This window comes from Microtus oregoni, unplaced genomic scaffold, assembly GCF_018167655.1.
Source record: "Microtus oregoni isolate MIOR12 unplaced genomic scaffold, Mior012 000021F_ref0000039, whole genome shotgun sequence".
In the NCBI taxonomy this organism is placed as follows: domain Eukaryota; kingdom Metazoa; phylum Chordata; class Mammalia; order Rodentia; family Cricetidae; genus Microtus; species Microtus oregoni.
In genome coordinates, this window is record NW_024543080.1 from 9,091,598 (window position 1) to 9,098,904 (window position 7,307).

Genomic DNA, 7,307 nt, shown 5'->3' on the forward strand with positions numbered 1-7,307 from the left:
ATGCGGTGTGGAAGCTGAAGCCACTCTTCCCAAGTGACCCTTCCAGCCAACCAGACCCTTCAGATGGAGGCTCCGAGACTAGCACGCGCAGCTCAGCCTCCAGCAGATGGGGGCTCCGAGACTAGCACGCGCAGCTCAGCCTCCAGCAGATGGGGGCTCCGAGACTAGCACGCGCAGCTCAGCCTCCAGCAGATGGGGGCTCCGAGACTAGCACGCGCAGCTCAGCCTCCAGCAGATGGGGGCTCCGAGACTAGCACGCGCAGCTCAGCCTCCAGCAGATGGGGGCTCCGAGACTAGCACGCGCAGCTCAGCCTCCAGCAGATGGGGGCTCCGAGACTAGCACACGCAGCTCAGCCTCCAGCAGATGGGGGCTCCGAGACTAGCACGCGCAGCTCAGCCTCCAGCAGATGGGGGCTCCGAGACTAGCACGCGCAGCTCAGCCTCCAGCAGATGGGGGCTCCGAGACTAGCACGCGCAGCTCAGCCTCCAGCAGATGGGGGCTCCGAGACTAGCACGCGCAGCTCAGCCTCCAGCAGATGGAGGCTCCGAGACTAGCACACGCAGCTCAGCCTCCAGCAGCAGCTGCACCATCTGGTTGGCTTACCTGCTGCTACATCCTGGCAACCAGGCCTGATGGCCCAGATGGCAACCACTGCTGCCGGTGTGGCTGTAGTCTCTACTGTGGGACACACCCTGGGTCATGCCACCACTGGGGCTTCAGTGGAGGTGGTAATGCTGCGCCTGCAAATCCTGACATCACTCACCAGGAGCCTCAGGGAACCCAGCTGCTGGGCCAGCAGTCTGATGGGCCTTGCTCTCTGGAGAGCATCCAGAACCAGAGTGACGTCAAGCTGGGCGAGAACTTCAACAAGGTTCTTTGGCAGTACAGGATTGCACATGGCGTAATCAAGAAGTTTAAACTGCCCAGGCAGTGTGGCACAGGCCTTTAATTCCAGCACTCAGGAGGCAGAGCAGGCAAATCTCTGTGAGTTTGAGGCCAGCCCGGTCTACAGAGTGAGTTCCAGGATGGCCAAGGCTACACCGGTAAACTTTGCCTTGAAAAAAAAAAAATTCAAACGGAAGAGACGGGAATTGGCCCTACATACTTGATAGAGCAAGTGTGGGCCCTAAGTAAACAAACCTTTTATTTCAAATAACTTCATTGCTTCAGAAAGGCCATGAAAGACAGTTCTAACCGTATAGATGTTCACCCAGCGTTGGGCTCTGGGCAAGCGTTTAGCCTCCTTGAACCAACTGTATTGTGTTCTATGAATTAATGAAAATTAAATAATTTTGTTCTGGAAAAAAAAGAAAAGAAAAATTATGAGGAAAGATGTGTGTTCTGTGTGAATACATATTACAAGGCTATCTCTTGCCAGCACTTGGGAGGCAGAAGCAGGTGGATCTCTATGTGTACCAGGCCAGCCATTGTGAGACCCTTTCTCAAACAAACAAAATGTCTCTCATTTTGGTGATCAGAGTATTGGATCCTGTGTATCCAGAAACAAATAGTATAGAAGGGTGAGGCTAACAGAGGGCTTGCCTGGCAATGGCGGCCCTGGGTTTAGCCTATAGCATCCCCTAAAAGAGTGGATACTGTGTATTTATGTCTCACATTCAAATTACCATTGCATTTATAAACAGCATAACTTCATAGGAAGTGTTATTCCACGGTGTTTTGACGCACTACAGGAACGTTGATTCTACTCCACTCCATCCCCAAGAGTCAGCTTCGCGGGACTTTTTAGGAAACACTGTCTATAGTATAAGTTTGAGGATCTCAGTCCGTAGGACAAAAGCTAGAGGGGCTCTCTTGTGGGCTGGAATTGTAGCTCAGTGGTAAACCCAAGCCCTAGACCAATGCCAACATCCGGGAGAGAAACTGAGTGGCTGAGTGGGTGAAGTCGCCTGCTGACCTCAGTTTGATCTCCAGAACTCAATGGTTGAGAGAAAGAACTACCTCCTGAAGGCTGTTTTCTGACTTCCACACTCAAGCTGTGGCAAACGTGCACTCTGCCCCCCACCACACACACACAAATCTTTCCAAAGTAAGATAAAACGGACCTTGTACTTTTTCGGTAAATGCATAGATTTATTTCTTGATCATAAAGTTTATCGTTGCCCACAATGGTCTTCCCTACAAGACACAGCAGTTACTTCGTTACTATGCTGCATGCAGATGAGGAAAAGGAGAATCCCCTTGAAGTTATCCAAAGTTACTTATCACCAAGGGGAAGGCCACTGCTGAGGTCTGAAGTCTAAAATTAACTCTACCAGCTGTGATTCGGTTTGCTTTGTATAACGCGTGGGCGCAGGGGACTCGGTCGGCTAGGTTTGCTGGCTCCTTCATTCCAGTCTACTCTTACAAAGTTCGTTTGCCTGGAGTGCATGCTGTCCACAAGGCATGGTAACTAAGCAGCTTGGAAATAGAGGGAGACTAAACAAGCCTCTCCTTGAACCTCAGAAAAGCCTGGAAACGGTGTGGGAGATGGAGGAGGAGTCACAGCTTGAGTTGGCCAGAGGGAGGCTTAACTTTTAACCTTGTTGAAATTTCCCAGAGAGCAGGCTGCTGGCGTGCTGTCGGAGGGAGGTCAGCAGATAAAGGCGTCGTTTCAAGGAGGCTATGTTTTTAGCCCATCATCCCCTGGAGGTCCTGTAGCCTGAAGGACCATATATAGACATAAAGAGCACCCCGACTGGGTACCACTTAAAAACACTCTAGGAACCAGCAGCTGTTACTTTCTCCCACACGTTTACAGTTAGCTGGCTTAATAAAACGGCACTTATTCTAAGGGCTGCTGCCTTGGGGGGTAGGCAGGAGTGCCCTAGGTTTATTTTGTCTCCACCTGTTTAGCTCTCCACCTCAGAACAAAAAGCAGCCCAGCGGAATGTAAGGGGTCAGTTATGGAATTTAAGGGGTTGTATAAATTTAAATAATGAAATGGGCAAACCCTCCGGAGGCAAAGACAGAATTGCTGAGTAGGCTCTATAGTGAGTCCCGGGCCAAAGAAAAGACAGGAGGGGGAAGAAGAGGAGGAGAGTGGAAAGGAGGAAAATAGAGAAGAGAGGAGGAGGAAAGGAAAGAAGGGAACTCATCTTCCTACACAGTTTTGAATCCCTGTCTGTGAAACTGATGGAATCCAAGAACCCCAGGCACTCCCTGTTTGGCCATTTTTTTCTCCCTCACCAATGGCCATTGCTACACCTGCTTCTTGGCATCTCTGTCATGTTTTCTTTAGTTGTCATAGTGACAACCATAGCAACCTGAGCAGGCCACAATCCTCTTAGAGCTGGAGCCGTGCTATTCCACCTTAAATAACACAATCACCCTATCCTGCCCCATATAGTCAACGCATTTCTCTTGCCTCAGGGAAAGTAATGCAAATCCTCCAGGCTATTTCTGTGCTTAGGACTCTGTGGTTTCAAAGTACCCACCAGCCCCCACCCCTGAAAAAAAATCAAAACAATCCATTTTGAAATCCGATTTGTTTTCAAATAATTCTGTTTTCCCACTAACCATTTAATGCTAAAATAAAACCTCACCTAGATACGGTGGTGCACACCTGTGATCCCAGCATTCCAGAGGCTAAGGCAGAAAAATTTAAAGTTTAAGCCCTAAGTCATACAGTAAAATTTTATCTTAAAAAAAAACAAAAGGGAGGGGGCTAGAGAAATGGCTCAGAGGTTAAGAGCACTGGTTGCTCTCCCAGAAAGTCATGAGTTCGATTCCTAGCAACTACATGGTGTCTCACAATCATCTGTAATGAGATCTGGTACCTTCATCTGGCATGGGGATGTAAATTCAGGAGGAACATTATATACATAATAAATAATTTTTTTTTAAAAAAGCAACAAAAAAGGGACCCTTGTAGTGATGGATTCTGAGACCTCAGTTGGCCCTTCCTGGAGAATCTCCTGTAGACCCTGCCGTTAACATTTAAGAGATATCTGCTATAACCCAATAACCATCTAACAGTGAGGTCAAGAAAGAGACAGACAACATCACATCTCAAAATACATCTCTAGCTTCAGAAACTGCCCTGTAAGAGGTCATCACCACACAGAAGAATCCCTCACCACAGGACTGTACACATGGATAGAGGTCCCCATCTGGGGACAAGGGGTTACTTTAATATGAAAAGCAATCATTTTTGTTTAATTTTCTCTTTCCTTTTGCTTTGTTCTTTTTAAAAATTATTCATTATTTTGAATTCAGTCATATGTGTATTGCCTGAGCGTATGTGCACAATATGCCCACAGAGGGCAGAAGAACGTGTAGGGTTCCCTGGACCTGGAGTTCCAGGTGTTTATAAACCAGTTGACATGTGCAGGAACTATACCTGGGTCTTCAGCAAGAGTAGCAAGTGCTCTTAACGACTGAGCCATCTCTCTAGCCTCACCTTTTTATTTGTGTCTGTGTTGGGGGTGATGCAAGTACATGCAGAAACCAGATGTCAACATCACCGTCTTCCTCAAATGCACCCTACATTAGGTTTTGAGACAAGAACTCTTACTGAATCTGGAGCTCACTGATTAGGCTAGGCCCACTGGCCAACAAGTTCCTGGTATCTATCTCCTGATATCCTGGTATCTATATATCCATCTACTGAGTGCTGAGAGACCATGGCCAGCTTTTTGTGTAGGTGCCAGTTATTGCAACTTGGTCAGGTCCTCGTGCTTTAGTGGCAAGTGCTTTGTCCACCAAGCCATTTCCCCAGTTCAAAAAAACAATCTTAACGAATTAGTAATCCTTTTCTGGGTGTGGAAAATCTGATGGAGAGTAAAGACAGAGAGAGGTGTCTTTGTGGTCTATCCTGTCCCTTTAAGAGACAAGCCCCCTCACTCCCTCCACCATCCACAGAGGCAGGCAGATCTACCCTGGATCTTCCTTCCACTTCCAGCCTGAGTCTCTTCCTTTCCATCTCTCCCAAAGAGGCAGTTTCTGCCTTGCTCCCTTCTCCCCACTTCTCCCCTTCCACCCCTTTCTATTTCTCTTGCTCTCTTGCTCTCTCTGCCCCTCTCTGCTCTTCTCCCTTCTCCCCTTCTCCCTTTCCCCCTTCTCTTCCATAACCCACTAAATAAATATTCAACCTCACTCTGCATGGCATGCCTATCCATCTATCTCTCCCCCACATCCACTAAGACAAGCTGATCTTCAGCTTCCAGCCAGAGTCTTCCTTTCTATCTCTCTCCCAAAGAGGTAGCTGCTGCCGTGGCTCCCCTCCTCCCCACCCCTCTCTCTGGTTCTCTCCTCTCTCTCTCTCCCTCTCTCTCTCTCTCTCTCTCTCTCTCTCTGCCTCTCTCTGCTCTTCTCCCTTCTCCCCTTCTCCCTTTCCCCCTTCTCTTCCATAACCCACTAAATAAATATCCAACCTCACTCTGCATGGTGTATCTATTCATCTGTTTCTCACCCGCCAGGGCTGAGGTTCCTTGTGGGACTGGGTGCCCCTTTTTGGTCTCTCACCCACCATGCAGCTCTGTGCCTAGGACCTGCTGACCCTCGTGGCCTTCGGACCACTCGGGGGCTCCATGCCTGGGACTGGCTGTCTTTGTGGCCCGCCATGGTCTCGTGGCTTACAGTGGTCTCATGGCCTGCCATGGTCTCGTAGCCCGCTGCTGCCACTTGGGGACGTGCCATGACAATCACCTGTGATAAGTTAGAATAATGACTTTCAGTAAGATTAAGAAACTTTTCTAGGTTGAACGTAACTTGTGTTAATAACAGTTAATAAAGAAAACTGTAGCTGGGTGCTGGTGACTCACACCTTTAATCCCAGCACTTAGGAGGCAGAGGCAGTCAGATCTGTGTGAGTTCGAGACCAGCCTGGTCTACAGAAGGAGTTCCAGGATAGCCAGGGCTCCACAGGAAAACCCTGTCTCCAAAACAAAACTCTAACCTGTATTAAAAATTTCATGTATCTAAGCACTGTTTTGTTTTTGCTTTGCTTTATTTAATTTACCATTATGCTAGGAATACCATTCTTATCTCTGTTTCGTAGACAGGAAAACTAAGATCGCCAGTGAGGACAGGTAAAGCCGATATCAGAGAAAGCTTTGAGGATTGGAATCAATGTTCCAAATCATCATGCCACGCCCAGACATTTGCTATGACATCTCCCTTAGTTTCTTTAACCATTGCTGTGGCAAAACACGTGAAGAAACAACTTATGGAAAAAAAGGTATAGCTCACAGTGTTAGAGCTTCAGCTATCACGGAGGGTGGTGAGGGAGTCCAGGTAGGAAACAGGGAGAGCTAGCTCAGAACCACAAACAAACGTAAACTCTACTCCAGCCACCATTTCGAGCAGCTGGTGCCACCTCCTCAGGACTCTACAGCCTTCAAAATGGTGCCATAAACTGGGGGTCGAGCGCTCAAAACACAAGCCTATGGGGGCTGTTCAGATAGATCCAAATCATAAGAGCCTCTTACTTTTCCTTGATGTTGTGTTTATTGGTTTTCGTACTGTGGATTGAACTCAGGGCTTCAGGCATGCGCTAGCCAAGCACTCCACCTAGTCTGTCAGCTGTTTATTTTATCTATAGACGGCGTCTCTCTAAGCTGCCCGGGTTGCCCTTGAACGGCAATCCTGTCTTAGGCATCCCAAGTAGCTGGGATTCCAGGCACGCATACCCCTCCAGGTTCAGTTCTGTTTCCACCTCCCAAGCCATATACTATGACTTCTTCATATGCTATTCTCTTGCTAGCATGAGGCTCTCTTACAGCCGCTATTTCTTATATGTGTTAGAAGCCAAGTCAGCAAACTTGTTTGTATTGTGTCTTTTTTTTTCCTGAGACAGGGTTTCACTGTGTAGGCCTGGCTGTCCTGGAACTCACTCTGTAGACCAGGCTGTCCTCTGCCTCTCCAGAGTGTACCACCACCATCTGGCTGGTATTATCTCTAAATTGGAGGAAAACAAATTAGTATCTGTGGACTCCATAATAACTCCTATACAGGAATTTTTTCCCCATTTTCTCCTTCATTCTCTATCATACTCTGTTAAATAGATGCCCTCTCAAATGTCTCCTCTTAGATGAGTTAACCCAAGTAGTTGACCAGAAAAAGTATCCGAGTAACAAGAAAGTATCAGAATCCCCTGAGAAGGCCAATGGTTTATTGTCACAACGTTTTCAACACTTGGTTTTACCCACCTGTAGCAAAAACAAAAACAAAACAAAATAAACAACCAGCACAAAACACACAAAGGTACTAGCTAGTTCCACAAGCCAGCCTTCCATAGAATGTTTATAGTTAAACTGTTCTAGCATGTTAAGTGTATGAAAGGGCAAAGCCCAAAATGGGGTTAACC

At 47.5% G+C, this 7,307-nt stretch overlaps 1 pseudogene; it reads left to right on the top strand.

Moving 5' to 3' along the window:
* LOC121460663 lies at nucleotides 1-950 on the top strand (annotated as a pseudogene).
* The last annotated feature ends 6,357 nt before the right edge of the window (nucleotides 951-7,307 follow it).